Raw genomic sequence first — 17,350 nt, forward strand, 5'->3', positions numbered from 1 at the left:
TGACTTGCTCTTATACATATATATATATATATATATATATATATATATATATATATATATATATATATATATATATATTAATAACTTATAATATTATTATAAAGTATAAGGGTTGAATTTTAATTTTTAAAATCCTAAGGGCTTAATTTGGAATTAAAGTATTCAAGACAGAAAACTTTTCAAATTCCAAAACTTGAGGGAAAGTTTTGAAACTATTTAAAAACTTTTCAATTCTATAAGGGATATATATACAGTAAAGTCCCAATATTTTCATCGATTTGACAAGAAAGTCCTAAACTTTAATTTTTTGACAGTAAAGTCCATTACCGGCAGTTTTTGACACTTTTACCATTTTTTCCCGGTTAGCCAATAATTAGGACTTTTTTGTCAAAAAAAAATAAAGTTTAGGGTTTTCTTGTCAAATCGTCAATTAGGACTTTACTGTCAAAAAAACAAAGTTTACGACTTTTTTGTCAAATCGTTGAAAATATGGGGACTTTAGTGTATATATAATTTTTTTGGTTAGAAATTTAATGGTAGGATACTCTTTAAGCATAAGAGTTATTGAAACATTCACTAATCTGCTAGATCGTATTGAACTCCTTAACATTTGCTTCTTGTTAAATCGTTTTTTTAATCTCAACAAACCGATATTGAAAAAAATTGAGATAATCAAGAAAGAAAGAACCAGGGTTGTGTTGACTTTTTGCAGCCCCAAAAATGAAGAAATAAGAAATAAAAAAAACGAAATTGCCCTTCTTTCCCTTCTCCACATTCACACCGTTTTGACTAGGCATGTGTTGTTCGTGTTTGTATAAAGCTAGGGCAATTTCATTTTTTAGGTTTCTAATTTCTCCATTTTTGAGACTACAAAAAGCCAACACAACCCTGAATCTTTCTTTCTTTCTTGATTATCTCAATTTTTTTTGAATGTCTGTTTGTTGAGATTAAAAAAACGATTTAACAAGAAGCAAGCGTAAAAGATTTCAATAGGATCTAGCTGATTAGAGAAGGTTTCAATAACTCTTATGCTTAAAGAGTATCATGTCATTAAATTTCTAACCAAAAAAATTATATATACACTAAAGTCCCAATATTTTCAACGATTTGACAAAAAGGTCCTAAACTTTATTTTTTTGACAGTAAAGTCCTAATTAACGATTTGATAAGAAAGTCCTAAACTTTATTTTGTTGACAAAAAAAATCCTAATTACCGGCTAATCGGGAAAAAAGGGTAAAAGTGTCAAAAACTGCTGGTAATTTGGACTTTACTGTCAAAAAATTAAGTTTAGGACTTTCTTGTCAAATCGATGAAAATATTGGTACTTTACTGTATATATCCCATTCCATAACTCATGTGTTTAAAATAGTTTTAATTCAAAAAACTCTTCAAGTTCTATAACTTGAGGACAAGTTATGGAAGATTTTAAACCATTAAAAGAATGTGACTCTTCCTTATTCATAACTTATCGAAAACTTTATAAGTTTTATGAAACTTAAATGTGACTTTTCATATAACTAGAGGACAAGTTAGAAAAACACATTTTAGAATCAACTCTTAGATTAAAATGGATTGAATACACATAATCAATTAACTTTTCTATTAATCTAAGCAACTCATAAAAACAAGATAATTCCAATCAAACTTTTTCATGTGATTAGCCTAATCACTAAACTAATACAAAACATGAATCTATTGACAATTATCTTTGAAATTAGATTAGTATGAATATTACCACATCAAAAACAAGTTTATGAGTTCAAAAACAGCTTAGGGTAATGTTCCTAGTCCATTTCTAGCCAAAAAAACTTGAAAATATGCTGTCTGGGGCTCCTACTCGTCGAATGTATCAACCTACTCGATGAGTAGGATTATTCTCTACATGGACTCGGCGAGTCCAGTGTCCAGAAGGCTAGAAAATCGATTTTTTCAGCATTTTTCAGCACTTTGCATCAAGTATAATTGAAAACAAGCGTAGTCTCTGATACCACTATTGGATTTTGAGCATTCTAACACTCTTAAGTGTACATGCAACCCTAAATACCTTGAATCTATGTTTTCTCTATTATACATACAAATATGAACTTTCCAAGGTATTCATCCTAACTAGCATAATAACATTGATTCATATGAATATCTCAAGTTAGAATAACATACCTCTTTGATGTAGAATGTCTTCATGAAGCTTGAGTGCCTAGTGCCCCAAGTGTGACACCTCAAATGGTTCACACAACACCAAATATACTTGGAATAGATTAGAGAGAAATCCACAATTCATGAAAATCGGCTAGCCCTTTCACATATACTCTAGTGCTGATTTTGTCACCAATAAGATCTTTATATAGTGTCACAATTAGGGTAAACCCTAATTGTCATGACTTTCCATTTCCTTGGATCCATGGGGTTCCTATGGGTTTTAGCCCAACTTGATAATCCATGGAGTCTTAGTCCACTATACAAGTATGGATGATTTATGCAATCAGCCCATATATTTAATTAGTCTTCTATTGATCACTTAATTAATCCTAGATTAATTCTTGATCAATACTAATTAAATAATCTTATTAATATATTAGAACTTATAATATATTAACAAACCTTAAGTGTTATTTCTCTCATTATAGTCTATCTAAATGCATGATGTCATGCAACCCAAATGGACCATGTCGGGTCGGGTAAAGTCTTACCAATTATAGTTATGGACTTAGACATTAATCCAACAGATAACTCATGTGGTTCTTCAAGACATTATTGATCACTATTTTATAAGCTACTCCTATGGATCCTTCTGGATCTGACCATCCCTCATGATTTATATTTCATCAGGATGTTCACAAACTCATTATTAACATCTTCTGCTTCACATTCACAAACTGAAACAATCTTCTTCAAAATCCAAACTTGATTTGAGGCCTAGACTGCGAAGTATAGAACTCAAAAAGTTTCTTTTTCGTCATACCATTGTTTAAAGCAACACCAACAATATTCGGAAAACTTCTGAACACAAAAGCCCTCGCAGTCATAGGAAACTCTAATCTACAATAACTTTTATTCTCAATAAAAAACGAACACCTTGGATTTAGCAATTACTTCTCAATATTCTTGATAACTTTTTTCATCAGTCGATCTACATTCCACTCCGACCATAAATCTTTCAATGTCAACTCAACAACTTCCTTATCTCTTTTCTCTACTTCTTCCTGATGCATTTCAATAAGCAATTGTTTCAACCTTCCAAGCTCCTCATCATTTTTCTCTTTTGCTTCATCATCATTAGGCTCTACTTCTAGTTCATTAACAACTTTCACAGTACCAGAACCTGACGCTTTAGTTGAATGATAGTAGTAAGACTTTCTAATTGCTTTCCCAACGGTTGATGGTGTAACACATGATTCCATGTATGAAGTTATTTTCGTTGTGTATGATATTCTCTTTTGAAGGGCACGCCATGGTGAAGCCTCACCACGACGTGGTGCGAAGGATTTGGACCGCGGGGGTTTAAAGATCCACCACGATGTGGAGGCGGCTGTTGGAAAAAAAAACGCTAAAGTTTATTGGATGCGCCCCTATTTAAACTTCTTACCCTCTTATAGCCTCCATCTCTCCAAATCATCCATTGCAAACCCTAGATCCCTTGTGTGAGTTTTTTTGCCTCTAAGTGTGTGTTATACGGACTCCGTTCTCGATGTTCCCTACATCGACGGACTCTATCAATGAGATCTTCAAATCTAGTTTTGATTGTTAGGATAAAAATCAACTAATCTATAAGTCAATATCAGTACGCACACTGTCATGCTGAATTTTAAAAAATCGTAACTTTCTCTAATGAAATCAGATTTTCGCATTCTTTATCTGTACGAAATCCTTGTCACATATACTATGAATTTGGTTAAGATTATTTATCCTAAATAATCTTCTATCAAAAAGTCATTTTTAACGCTTGTTATCTCGAAAATGACTAGCCCGAATCTATGGGCATTGCAATTATCACCCCCCCCTTAGGATGATTATGTCATTGAATCATTAACAAATCAACGCTTGTATAATGAATCCACACGTTACGTTTCTATCTTAGATGGCAACCGTAACTCTTATGTCCTTTCTAACTCTTCTTGACGGTTGATGGTGCTAAATTTTGCACTTGATTCTCCTTCTAAATTTGATCTCCAATGGAGACTATAGATCTCTCTAGAATAGACTTAAACTAAATTAAGATCATTACTTCGACTGCTATAACAGATTGATGGGTCATGTTCTAAGGAACTCTCACCGTATGATGAAATGGTTAGACTCGGGTCTCTTTGAGTCAGAGTCTAACACGAAGTATAACTTCCTTCATGTTCTAATGTGATATAATCACATTCTAGCATGTAACACTTCTAGCTACGAGCTGCTTAATTTTAGCGGAGATCACGGTATTTATATTGATGGTTTCGATTATCTTTTCCTTTAATCTTTCAACTTAAGTCTGGTGCTACGTCGAACTTGCTTCGTAGATTAGTCAGACTCGATTCGATATGATTACTATGGTTGGAATAATATTTATCTTCATAGTCATTACCAAAACAATGGAAATGAACAAAATTACTCAACTACTTAGAGATTTAGTAACCTTGTGACTTTCCCTAATCCAAGTGTGAGTCATGTGCTTTCAGGAGTATAGGCCTTTACTACCTTTCACACCTACTCCAACTCGTCCCAAGAATTGACTCGCAACTTACCAAGTCAATATCACCTAGAAACATAACACATATTAATTTTTTTAAACAATTATGTAACGACCCAAATTTCAAGCCCAAAAATTTCATTTTTAAATTAACAATTTCATAAACATTTTTACCAAATATTGTCGAATAAACAACACGTCACAAAATCATACTTTTGTGCCCCAAACCATAATGTCAAAAGTAATAAAAATCAGAGTACAATCCCAAAAACTCCTTGCGGAAAACCATGTGTGCGTGTGATGCGCTGGTACACCGCCGGCTCCTTCCCCGTCGACGAAGAGGTACCTGAAACCAAAACCAAAACTATAAGCACAAAGCTTAGTGAGTTCCCCATCTTACCACATACCATACAATATTGTCGGTATCTTTCAACCGGTAACCTACATCGGTATCTTTCAACCGGTAACCAACATCGGTATCTTTCAACCGGTAACCAACATCAGTATTGTCACACCCCAAAACCGATAACGGCGGAATACGTTTCGGGGTGGATGACGTAGTGAACAGTATCATCACAATTGCATAATAGTAGAAACAAGAAACATACAACTATAGCATTTCATAGTGAATTTAATTACATGCGTGTTCTGTAATGTTTAACAATCACTCAAAAGTAATTCAAAAATAAGAGATGGGTCTTGTGTGCTCCACCTTCTCCAAAAATGCTGCGTCTGTACCTGTCTATCTTTGACCTGAAGATACAAGTTATTTTGAAAACAATTATCAGCATAAAGCTGGTGAGTTCATAAGAGTTTAGTGTGAGTTTTTGTATACAAAGCATTAGTATTAAAAATGTATCCTTTATGTTCATAAGCAGTAGAAATTCAGAAAATCTCATATTTTCCAGGAAATACATTGTAGGTGACAATCTGTGAAAAGTGTGCATTCTTTATCTCTTTGAAAACAATTTATTGCAAAGATTCTTTGGCCAATCTTCAAATAACAAATATGTCAAGATAAGTTAAGCCCGTGATCCATGATAGAGGTACGAGCTTCCTTTAGTGATAGATACTTGCTTACTTCGGGATGTGGTTTAACATTTAGTGTAGTGTTTTAGTGTAATTGTAGGGTATTCCTTGTAATTTACCAATAGTGAGAATAATAGAGAATCCCATGACCTTCCCGGTCATGCACAGTGTAGTGAAGTAGTGGCATCCCTGGGCCTGTACGGCGCGGACTGAATTAACAGTCGGGATGTAATAGCGTCTGCCCCCGTATAGATCTATACATGTAGAGTCGTCTCCTGCTGGAACACTCTGGGCGTAGTGAATAGCGAATAGAGTATCTCGTAGCGGGTTAGTGTATTATTGTTTGTTTAATGTTTTCTCTATGGTCATAGTGTAGTAATCTTTTAGTATTGATCATAGTGTATTCTCTTACTAGTGTATCGTCTAGTATTAGTGAGTATTATAGTGTGGTTAGTAATAACTTTAGCGAGTAGTGGCGGTAGCGACCCTAACCATACCTATTATGGTTATCTTAGTGGAGATGTTTCTTAGCACATTAGTGACTTTAGCCTTAAGTGAAAACAGTAATATTCGTATCCCACACTGATATACAGATTATATAAGTAAGAAATCAACGACAGTCGGACGGACAACTACTACCCTAAGTCCACAATCAAACAAGAACAGGAAATAAGGCGAGATACCGGTCCTAAGTCCTCCAAGTCTTATTTATATAAATATATCAGTGTGGTTACATTTTATAAGTAAATTGGTTTAATAAAAGTATTTTTCCAAAAGATCATTTATTATCTGGCTCGCTGTTTAAAAATAGTTTGAAAAGGGTGAAACCCATTTTTAAGGCATAGGGACAAATCACATGTGATTTGAACTAAGAGTAGTGAATCACATGTGATTAATCCTTGAAACTCGGAAATCGTTCTGTAAAACTTTGTATAAACCTTTATAAGCAACTTGTATGTCCCCCCTAAAACATGTAAAACACTTGAAAGGTTCATTAAAGGGGTATGAACTCACCTGAATTCGCGGAAATCGGGTGAATCGGGTAAATCGGGTAATAGTGTCGATTGAGCGTTTGGTACCAAATAACCACTTGTGCACCCTTTAGGACCCTAATGTCATATGAAATATGTATTTTACAAGAAGTTAATCATCTTATGCTTTTCATTATAGAATTTGGACATTCTAGTGTCGTTTTCGGGGTTTTAAGGCCTAGAAAGGGTTCCCGGGAGTGGTACAAGGCCATGGATGATTTACGGGAGGGTCCTAGAGTTTATTCTCTTAGAGTTTATGGCCTAAAAGCCATTCATTGGGAGTTTACGGCCGTAAGCCCCCTAGGCTTGGCCGTAAGCTCTTGTGACACTCCAAAATGTGTGTTTATGGCCTTATCTCACTTCCTTGATTTAGTGGTGTGTGTTTTGGACCAAGAGGGAAGGATTAAACATCTAAATTTGTGATATTTTAGGGGAGTTTACGGCCAAGGCTTGTTCTTGGGCCGTAAACTCCTATAAGTCCCTTAAGATGATGGTTTTTCTTGTACAACATGGTCCCAAATGGCTTAGAAAAATCCTAGAAGGCCCTATAGTGAGTTTGGAGCAATTTGGCACATATTTATGGGGAGTTTACGGCCCAAGAACATCCTTGGCCGTAAACTCTTCATTTGGTGTCAAAATGAAGTGTTTAATGGTACAACACACTTCCATAGGCCTTAGATTAATTCCTTTCATGCATTAGGGTAGTTTAGGGACTTGTTTGACACCATTTCTTGGGTGTTTACGGCCCAAGCCTAAGCTAGGCCGTAAACTCCTCATTTTGGCCTCAAATGGAGTTGTTTGATGCATCTAAGTGTTCCTTGGAATCATGTCTAATTTACCTAACATCCTAGAAGTGTTTTTGGGGCTTAAAACATGGATTTGTGGGGTGTTTGAGGTGTTTACGGCCTAAGCACATGCTTGGGCCGTAAACTCCTTTTTAAGCCTCATTTTCTTGTGTTCCAAGGTCCAAACCCTTCTAGTTAAAAGCCTTACTTAGTATACTAACACATAAGAAGGAAAAACAAGGCCTTGGGCATGAATTTAGGGGTTTACGGCCTAAGGAGCTTCTTAGGCCGTAAACTCCTTTATGGTTCTTGATTTCTATGGTTTTTGGCCCCTAAATTCAATGAAGCATGTCTAGAATAAGATAGGGGATGAGTACTTACGTTTGGAAGTCGGAAATTAGCGGAAATCGGGGTCGTTTTCGAGTCTAGAGAGAGAAAGTAGAGAGAGAGAGTGAGTGTGTAGTGAATGAGTGTTCAAGTGATGTGCACACCCATTGCATATGTCTTGGGAATCGCACCCGATACACGGCTACCCGATGTTTAAAGTTAACTGGGTTAAAACTTTTTACCCGGGTGAAGTGGTTGAAAAGGTAAAACCACTCTATTAGGTTAAACGGGGTTAACACCTATGAGACATATTACTTATAATAATATCAAACCATGCTTAATTTTAGATATTCGGATATTGACGATTCCAAATATTACGTAAAATAACGTATAGTGACGCTTTCCGTTAGTGAAAATGGGATTTTTAACGGAATTAGATTTGGGGTTGTCACATCATCCCCCCGTTAGGGGAATTTCGTCCCGAAATTTAGAATACAAACAGATACGATATTACAATACTACTAAGCGAAGAGATGAGGGTATTTGAGTTTCATTTGATCCTCGCGCTCCCAAGTGAATTCCGGTCCTCGCTTGGCGTTCCACCGAACCTTCACAATTGGGATGCGGCTTTGTTTCGTCCGCTTTACTTCACGATCCAATACCTCAGCAGGTTCTTCCACGAAGTTGAGGCTCTCATTGATCTCGATCTCGTCGAGGGGAATCACGAGAGTCTCGTCAGACAGACATTTCTTCAAGTTTGAGACGTGGAAGGTAGGATGTATGTTACTTAGCTCGCGGGGCAAGTTTAGTTTGTAAGCTACAGGGCCGATTCTGGCAAGAATCTCAAAAGGCCCTATGTACCTTGGGTTTAACTTTCCACGCTTCCCGAAGCGTATCGTGCCTTTCCAGGGCGAGACCTTCAGAAGGACCCGGTCTCCGACCTGGAATTCCAAGGGTTTCCTTCGTCTGTCGGCGTAGCTCTTCTGTCGATCCCTAGCGGCTTTTAGTTGTTCACGTATCTGTACGATCTTCTTGGTCGTTTCTCTAATGATCTCTGGACCAGTGAGGGCGCTATTAGGAACTCGTCCTTTAGCTAACTGAGTGTCTCCCACCTCGGCCCAGCACAACGGGGATCTGCACTTCCGTCCGTAGAGGGCTTCGAATGGAGCTGCCTTGATGCTCGTGTGATAACTATTGTTGTAGGAAAACTCCACGAGAGGTAAGTGTGTATCCCACGATTTCCCGAAGTCGATCACACAAGCTCGCAGCATGTCTTCTAATGTTTGGATCGTCCTCTCACTTTGTCCGTCAGTCTGCGGATGGTAGGCTGTACTCATATCCAGCTTCGTCCCTAGTGCCTTTTGTAACGATTGCCAAAATCTAGAGGTGAATCTACTATCTCTGTCTGATATAATAGATATAGGGACGCCATGCAATCGCACTATTTCTTTTATATAAGTCCTAGTGAGCTTTTCCATCTTATTCGTCTCTTTGATGGGTAGGAAGTGGGCGGACTTGGTCAACCTGTCAACGATGACCCAAATAGTATCTAATCCACCTGCTGTCTTGGGCAGCTTGGTGATGAAGTCCATTGTGATTCGCTCCCACTTCCATTCTGGTATTTCTGGTTGTTGGAGGAGTCCTGATGGCTTTTGACATTCTACCTTGACCTTCGCGCAAGTAAGGCACTTACTTACAAAGGTAGCGATCTCTGCTTTCATGTTCGGCCACCAGTATAGCTTTTTGAGATCCAGATACATCTTATCTGAACCCGGGTGGACGGAGTAACGAGTGTTGTGTGCTTCCCTCATAATCAAATCTCTGAAACCTCCATGGCGTGGAGTCCAGATTCGGTCCATAAAGTAATAGGCTCCGTCACCCTTAACCTCCAGATTTTTATCCATTCCACGCAGGAGTTCTCCCGTCACATTTCCAGGCTTTAGGGCTTCCAGTTGATCCTCTTTGATCTGTGTGGATAGATGTGAGTGTATAGTCATTGTCAACGACTTGGTCCTTCGTCCGGAATATTCTTTTCTGCTCAAGGCGTCTGCTACTACGTTGGCTTTCCCGGGATGATATCTAATTTCACAGTCGTAATCGTTAAGTAGTTCGACCCATCGACGCTGTCTCATGTTGAGTTCCTTCTGGTTCAGTATATGTTGGAGGCTTTTATGATCAGTGTACACCACGCTCTTCGTCCCATACAAGTAATGTCTCCAGATTTTTAGTGCGAAGACAACCGCTCCTAACTCGAGGTCGTGAGTTGTGTAGTTCACCTCATGGTTCTTTAGCTGTCTCGAGGCATAGGCGATAACCTTGCCTCGTTTCATCAAGACACAACCGAGCCCCTGATTGGATGCATCACAGTATACAATAAAATCTTCTGTCCCTTCGGGAAGGGATAATACTGGTGCGGTGCATAGGGCTCGCTTCAGGGTCTGAAATGCCTTCTCCTGTTTCTCTTCCCAGTCGAATGGCACACCCTTCTGTGTTAATGTGGTGAGAGGCTTCGCAATCCGAGAGAAGTTTTGGATGAACCGTCGGTAGTAGCCAGCGAGGCCTAGAAATTGACGAATTTCCGTGGGCGTCTTTGGTGCTGACCAGTTCTTAATAGCCTTGATTTTGGAGGGGTCCACGTGGATTCCGTCTTCACTGACCACGTGCCCTAAGAATTCTACTCTCCGGATCCAAAACTCGCACTTAGAGAACTTCGCGTACAACTTCTCGGATCGTAGGGTTTCCAGGGCTAATCGTAAATGGCTTCTGTGCTCTTCCTCGCTTCGAGAGTAGACGAGAATGTCGTCAATAAAGACGATGACGAACTGATCTAGATATGGACGACACACCCTATTCATCAAGTCCATGAATACTGCGGGGGCGTTAGTCAGTCCAAAGGGCATCACTACGAACTCGAAATGCCCGTAGCGGGTTCGGAAAGCTGTCTTTGGAACATCTTCCTCAAGCACCCGTAATTGGTGATACCCCGATCTAAGATCAATCTTGGAGAAGTAACTGGCTCCTTGGAGCTGGTCGAATAGGTCGTCGATACGAGGGAGGGGATAGCGATTTTTGATTGTGAGTTTATTGAGTTCCCTATAATCGATGCACATCCGAAATGACCCATCCTTTTTCTTCACGAACAAGACCGGAGCTCCCCAAGTTGAGAAGCTCGGTCTTATGAAGCCCTTGCTAAGCAGTTCGTTGAGTTGACCGGATAGTTCTTGCATTTCGGCAGGCGCTAGGCGGTAGGGCGACTTAGCTACGGGGGTAGCTCCTGGGATTAGGTCGATTCTGAATTCAACCTGTCGTTTAGGAGGTAGGCCTGGAAGATCCTCCGAAAAGACATCAGGAAAATCACATACTACAGGAATGTCTTTCGGATCTTTCGATCTTTGGTTAGTGTCGACGACGTGAGCAAGAAAGGCGCGATATTCCTTGCGCAAGTATTTCTGAGCCTGAATACTAGAGATGATACGAAGGTTTGTACTTGGCTTATCTCCGTATATCAATAGGGCCTCTCGATTCGGAAAGTTCAGGCGAATGACTTTCTCGGAGCATAGAATGTCGGCGTAGTGAAGGCTTAGCCAATCCATACCAACAATGGCATCGAAATTTTTGATTGAGACTGGTATAAGATCGATTAGAAAGGGGTGATCATCTAACGTGAGAGTACAACCTATATAGATTTCATTAGAGCTTTCTGTCTTCCCATTAGCCATTTCTACAACGAATGTTTCTTTTAGTGGTTGAGGGGTTTGTTTGAGTAAGTGTTTAAAGTTTTGATTTACGAAGCTTCTTTCTGCACCACTATCGAATAAGACACAGGCATAAGAGTTGTTGAGAAGAAACGTACCCGTGACGACTGTGGGATCGGCTACTGCTTCATTGTGACCGATAGCAAGTAACCTTCCAGTTCCCCCAGCATTTGCAGTCTTCGGACAGTTTTTCTTAAAATGGCCCGCTTCACCGCAGCCATAACAAGTTGGGGTCATTCCCGTACCAGGAACCTGTGTAATAGGTTTGGGAGGGGCCTTGAAAAATCGGACAGTATGGCCCTTCCGACCGCAGTTGGAACACTGCAATTCACGGCATGGACCGTTGTGGTGAAAAGGGCACTTGGGACATTTAGGCAAGTTCCCACTGTAAGCTTTCGGTGGGGCTGGAGCAGCTGGTACGACCGGGGTGGTGGCAGCATGAACCGCCACAATTTGCTGATCCCTGGAGGCGGTTTGAGTTTTCTTGCCCTTCTTCTTATCCCACCGTTTCCTTTTTCTGTCAGAGGATCCGGATGGTGCAGTGGTTGTTGTGGTTGTTGCTGCTGGAGTGGAGGAGATTTCGTGATTGATCAGACTCTGGGCCAATTCCTTGGCACTGTCGAAAGTGGTAGGGCGTGAAGCCAGAACATTTCCTCGATACGGGGGCACTAAACCCCAGATGTAACGCTCAATCTTCTTGCTTTCAGAGGGGATCATGTTGGGACACATAGCCGCCAAGTCGCAAAACCTGGCCGTATAAGCTGTTATGTCGGTCCCCTTCATCTTGAGGTTCCAGAGTTCTTCCTCAAGCTTCTGAACTTCGCCCCTAGGACAGTACTCTCCTCTCATAAGACCTTTTAGAGTGTCCCAGCCCATGGCATTGGCTGTGACCAAGGAGAGTGCGTTGACATGGCCGTTCCACCATGACAAAGCCCTGTTAGTGAGGGTAGCGGTAGCGTACTTGATTTTGCTCTCTTCGGGACAAGAGCACATTTCGAATACGGCTTCGGTTCTTTCGAACCATTGGGACAACGCCAGAATTCCTCCGGTCCCATCAAAGAAAGTAGGTTTGCAATTCATGAAGTCTTTATAAGTGCATCCCTGCACTCGTTGGTGGACTTCACCAAATCTAGAATTTCCACCGCTCGCATCACCCGAGTTCATCTGGGCCATGGCTGCTGTTACAGCCGCAGTCACAGCCGCTTGGAACAACACTGGATCGAACTGCGGAGGAGGAGGTGGTGGAGGAGGGGTTTGAGTTTCAGGTCTTCCTCTGCTGGGACGCTTTCGTGGTGGCATCCTTCACTGGAAGATCATAGAAATGATAGCAATAGTAAGAGCCTATTGCGAATATGAATAGTGTGTTTCATGGATTAAATCAACATAATCCAAGATCAGGGTAAGAGTTATAGCAATAGAGAAATCATCTGCCAATATACTGGTATTAATGATGCAACAGAAGTTCATGAAAATTGACCTAGTAGTAGGTCTTACATCATACCATAGAGAAAATATTGGCAGTTTAGAGGTTCAACTAGAGTACTTTTAAACTAGGAACGTTTACAGACAAGAGACCTACGGAACATAGAGAAAAAGGCTAGTCCTTTAAACAAAAGAGTGAGGTAACTAGATGTCTTCTACTGGTGACGGCTGCTTGTCGGGCGAATTCTCAGATCCTCCAATTGACGCATAACTTCTTGAAGGTGTCGATCCTGAGTCCTTTGGCGTGCTTGGAGTTCCCTAACTTCAGCTCGGGATGCTGCCAGCTGATGCTGCAGAGCCTCGTTGGTCCTCCTTGTCCTGTCCATGGCTTCTTCGAGTTGGCGGATGCGAACAGTGTTGAGGTTTGAGTTGGCATCCACTTCTACAACTCGACCAATAGCAGCTTGACCTTGCTCAACATTCCTGGCAATCCTTCGGATCATGATGGGCAGAACCCGATCTGCTGATCCTCCTTCGCTTATGTTGTAGAAGCTTCGGTCTCCATTGTAAGGCAAGGGCTGACCCTGCTCCTCGCTCCATCGATTCAAGGACATTGCCCACATAGGAGTGGGGCCCTGAAATGCGGGTCGGGGGTTAGGGTTCGGGGCTTCAGGAGGTTGGTTGTTGACTTCTGGCTCGGAGCTCGAGCTATCCGAGAAGCCTTCGGCATGATGATCATCCAAAGGAATGGGGTGATCGTCGTCTGACTCCTCTTCGATCCATCCTCCATTGCCCTGGTTCGGGAAGTACGGATCACCGGGTAGGTGGAAGCCAGCCATGCTATCTATGCGAGAAAGGGGGAAAGAAGATTAATAGACGTACTGTTCTAAGATACTTATAGGAGGAATCATTACTAGTTGACCCAATACTTGCATAGTGCATACCGATTACATGTAACCGAAGCAAGATAGTCCTTCGAATAAACCACCCTAACTTCAGACCCCCAATCAAACAAGAACAGGGAATGAAGCAAAGGCTGCAGATTCTGAGTCTATAGCGCCCCAATCACATGTAATCGTGGTGTATCCACTTAGCAACTAGTGTCCTACTAGTAACGACCCTTGATGTTAACACATACGTATAATCTAGAGATACAGAATACTCCTATAGTATTCTTATGTTAGCGTTATTGTGGTATTGTTGGTAAGTTTTAGACTTGTTGCAACATCACAACCGAACCTTAGGCACATGCTAGTCACCCTCAGGAAAACGTAGTTGATCAGGCTACATCATCCTGAATGTGACTATATGTCTCTAAACCCAATTGTGCTGCCCAACAATCTTAATACTTTTGTTTTGTTCTAGGATGATATTGATTCCTGTGTTTCATAGTGATGTGTGTATATATATACTTAGTTAGATCTTTTAGATACTTAACAGTATATATTTGTGGTCAGAGTGTTTTAGTCCCGAAGTGTTTATAGTTCGTATATCTTTTATAGGTTGATATACTTGATTCACTATAAACAATGCTCTGATACCAATCTGTCACACCCCAAAACCGATAACGGCGGAATACGGTTCGGGGTGGATGACGTAGTGAACAGTATCATCACAATTGCATAATAGTAGAAACAAGAAACATACAACTATAGCATTTCATAGTGAATTTAATTACATGCGTGTTCTGTAATGTTTAACAATCACTCAAAAGTAATTCAAAAATAAGAGATGGGTCTTGTGTGCTCCACCTTCTCCAAAAATGCTGCGTCTGTACCTGTCTATCTTTGACCTGAAGATACAAGTTATTTTCAAAACAATTATCAGCATAAAGCTGGTGAGTTCATAAGAGTTTAGTGTGAGTTTTTGTATACAAAGCATTAGTATTAAAAATGTATCCTTTATGTTCATAAGTAGTAGAAATTCAGAAAATCTCATATTTTCCAGGAAATACATTGTAGGTGACAATCTGTGAAAAGTGTGCATTCTTTATCTCTTTGAAAACAATTTATTGCAAAGATTCTTTGGCCAATCTTCAAATAACAAATATGTCAAGATAAGTTAAGCCCGTGATCCATGATAGAGGTACGAGCTTCCTTTAGTGATAGATACTTGCTTACTTCGGGATGTGGTTTAACATTTAGTGTAGTGTTTTAGTGGAATTGTAGGGTATTCCTTGTAATTTACCAATAGTGAGAATAATAGAGAATCCCATGACCTTCCCAGTCATGCACAGTGTAGTGAAGTAGTGGCATCCCTGGGCCTGTACGGCGCGGACTGAATTAACAGTCGGGATGTAATAGCGTCTGCCCCCGTATAGATCTATACATGTAGAGTCGTCTCCTGCTGGAACACTCTGGGCGTAGTGAATAGCGAATAGAGTATCTCATAGCGGGTTAGTGTATTATTGTTTGTTTAATGTTTTCTCTATGGTCATAGTGTAGTAATCTTTTAGTATTGATCATAGTGTATTCTCTTACTAGTGTATCGTCTAGTATTAGTGAGTATTATAGTGTGGTTAGTAATAACTTTAGCGAGTAGTGGCGGTAGCGACCCTAACCATACCTATTATGGTTATCTTAGTGGAGATGTTTCTTAGCACGTTAGTGACTTTAGCCTTAAGTGAAAACAGTAATATTCGTATCCCACACTGATATACAGATTATATAAGTAAGAAATCAACGACAGTCGGACGGACAACTACTACCCTAAGTCCACAATCAAACAAGAACAGGAAAGAAGGCGAGATACCGGTCCTAAGTCCTCCAAGTCTTATTTATATAAATATATCAGTGTGGTTACATTTTATAAGTAAATTGGTTTAATAAAAGTATTTTTCCAAAAGATCATTTATTATCTGGCTCGCTGTTTAAAAATAGTTTGAAAAGGGTGAAACCCATTTTTAAGGCATAGGGACAAATCACATGTGATTTGAACTAAGAGTAGTGAATCACATGTGATTAATCCTTGAAACTCGGAAATCGTTCTGTAAAACTTTGTATAAACCTTTATAAGCAACTTGTATCTCCCCCCTAAAACATGTAAAACACTTGAAAGGTTCATTAAAGGGGTATGAACTCACCTGAATTCGCGGAAATCGGGTGAATCGGGTAAATCGGGTAATAGTGTCGATTGAGCGTTTGGTACCAAATAACCACTTGTGCACCCTTTAGGACCCTAATGTCATATGAAATATGTATTTTACAAGAAGTTAATCATTTTATGCTTTTCATTATAGAATTTGGACATTCTAGTGTCGTTTTCGGGGTTTTAAGGCCTAGAAAGGGTTCCCGGGAGTGGTACAAGGCCATGGATGATTTACGGGAGGGTCCTAGAGTTTATTCTCTTAGAGTTTATGGCCTAAAAGCCATTCATTGGGAGTTTACGGCCGTAAGCCCCCTAGGCTTGGCCGTAAGCTCTTGTGACACTCCAAAATGTGTGTTTATGGCCTTATCTCACTTCCTTGATTTAGTGGTGTGTGTTTTGGACCAAGAGGGAAGGATTAAACATCTAAATTTGTGATATTTTAGGGGAGTTTACGGCCAAGGCTTGTTCTTGGGCCGTAAACTCCTATAAGTCCCTTAAGATGATGGTTTTTCTTGTACAACATGGTCCCAAATGGCTTAGAAAAATCCTAGAAGGCCCTATAGTGAGTTTGGAGCAATTTGGCACATATTTATGGGGAGTTTACGGCCCAAGAACATCCTTGGCCGTAAACTCTTCATTTGGTGTCAAAATGAAGTGTTTAATGGTACAACACACTTCCATAGGCCTTAGATTAATTCCTTTCATGCATTAGGGTAGTTTAGGGACTTGTTTGACACCATTTCTTGGGTGTTTACGGCCCAAGCCTAAGCTAGGCCGTAAACTCCTCATTTTGGCCTCAAATGGAGTTGTTTGATGCATCTAAGTGTTCCTTGGAGTCATGTCTAATTTACCTAACATCCTAGAAGTGTTTTTGGGGCTTAAAACATGGATTTGTGGGGTGTTTGAGGTGTTTACGGCCTAAGCACATGCTTGGGCCGTAAACTCCTTTTTAAGCCTCATTTTCTTGTGTTCCAAGGTCCAAACCCTTCTAGTTAAAAGCCTTACTTAGTATACTAACACATAAGAAGGAAAAACAAGGCCTTGGGCATGAATTTAGGGGTTTACGGCCTAAGGAGCTTCTTAGGCCGTAAACTCCTTTATGGTTCTTGATTTCTATGGTTTTTGGCCCCTAAATTCAATGAAGCATGTCTAGAATAAGATAGGGGATGAGTACTTACGTTTGGAAGTCGGAAATTAGCGGAAATCAGGGTCGTTTTCGAGTCTAGAGAGAGAAAGTAAAGAGAGAG

Source organism: Lactuca sativa, chromosome 4 (genome assembly GCF_002870075.4).
Source record: "Lactuca sativa cultivar Salinas chromosome 4, Lsat_Salinas_v11, whole genome shotgun sequence".
Taxonomy (NCBI): domain Eukaryota; kingdom Viridiplantae; phylum Streptophyta; class Magnoliopsida; order Asterales; family Asteraceae; genus Lactuca; species Lactuca sativa.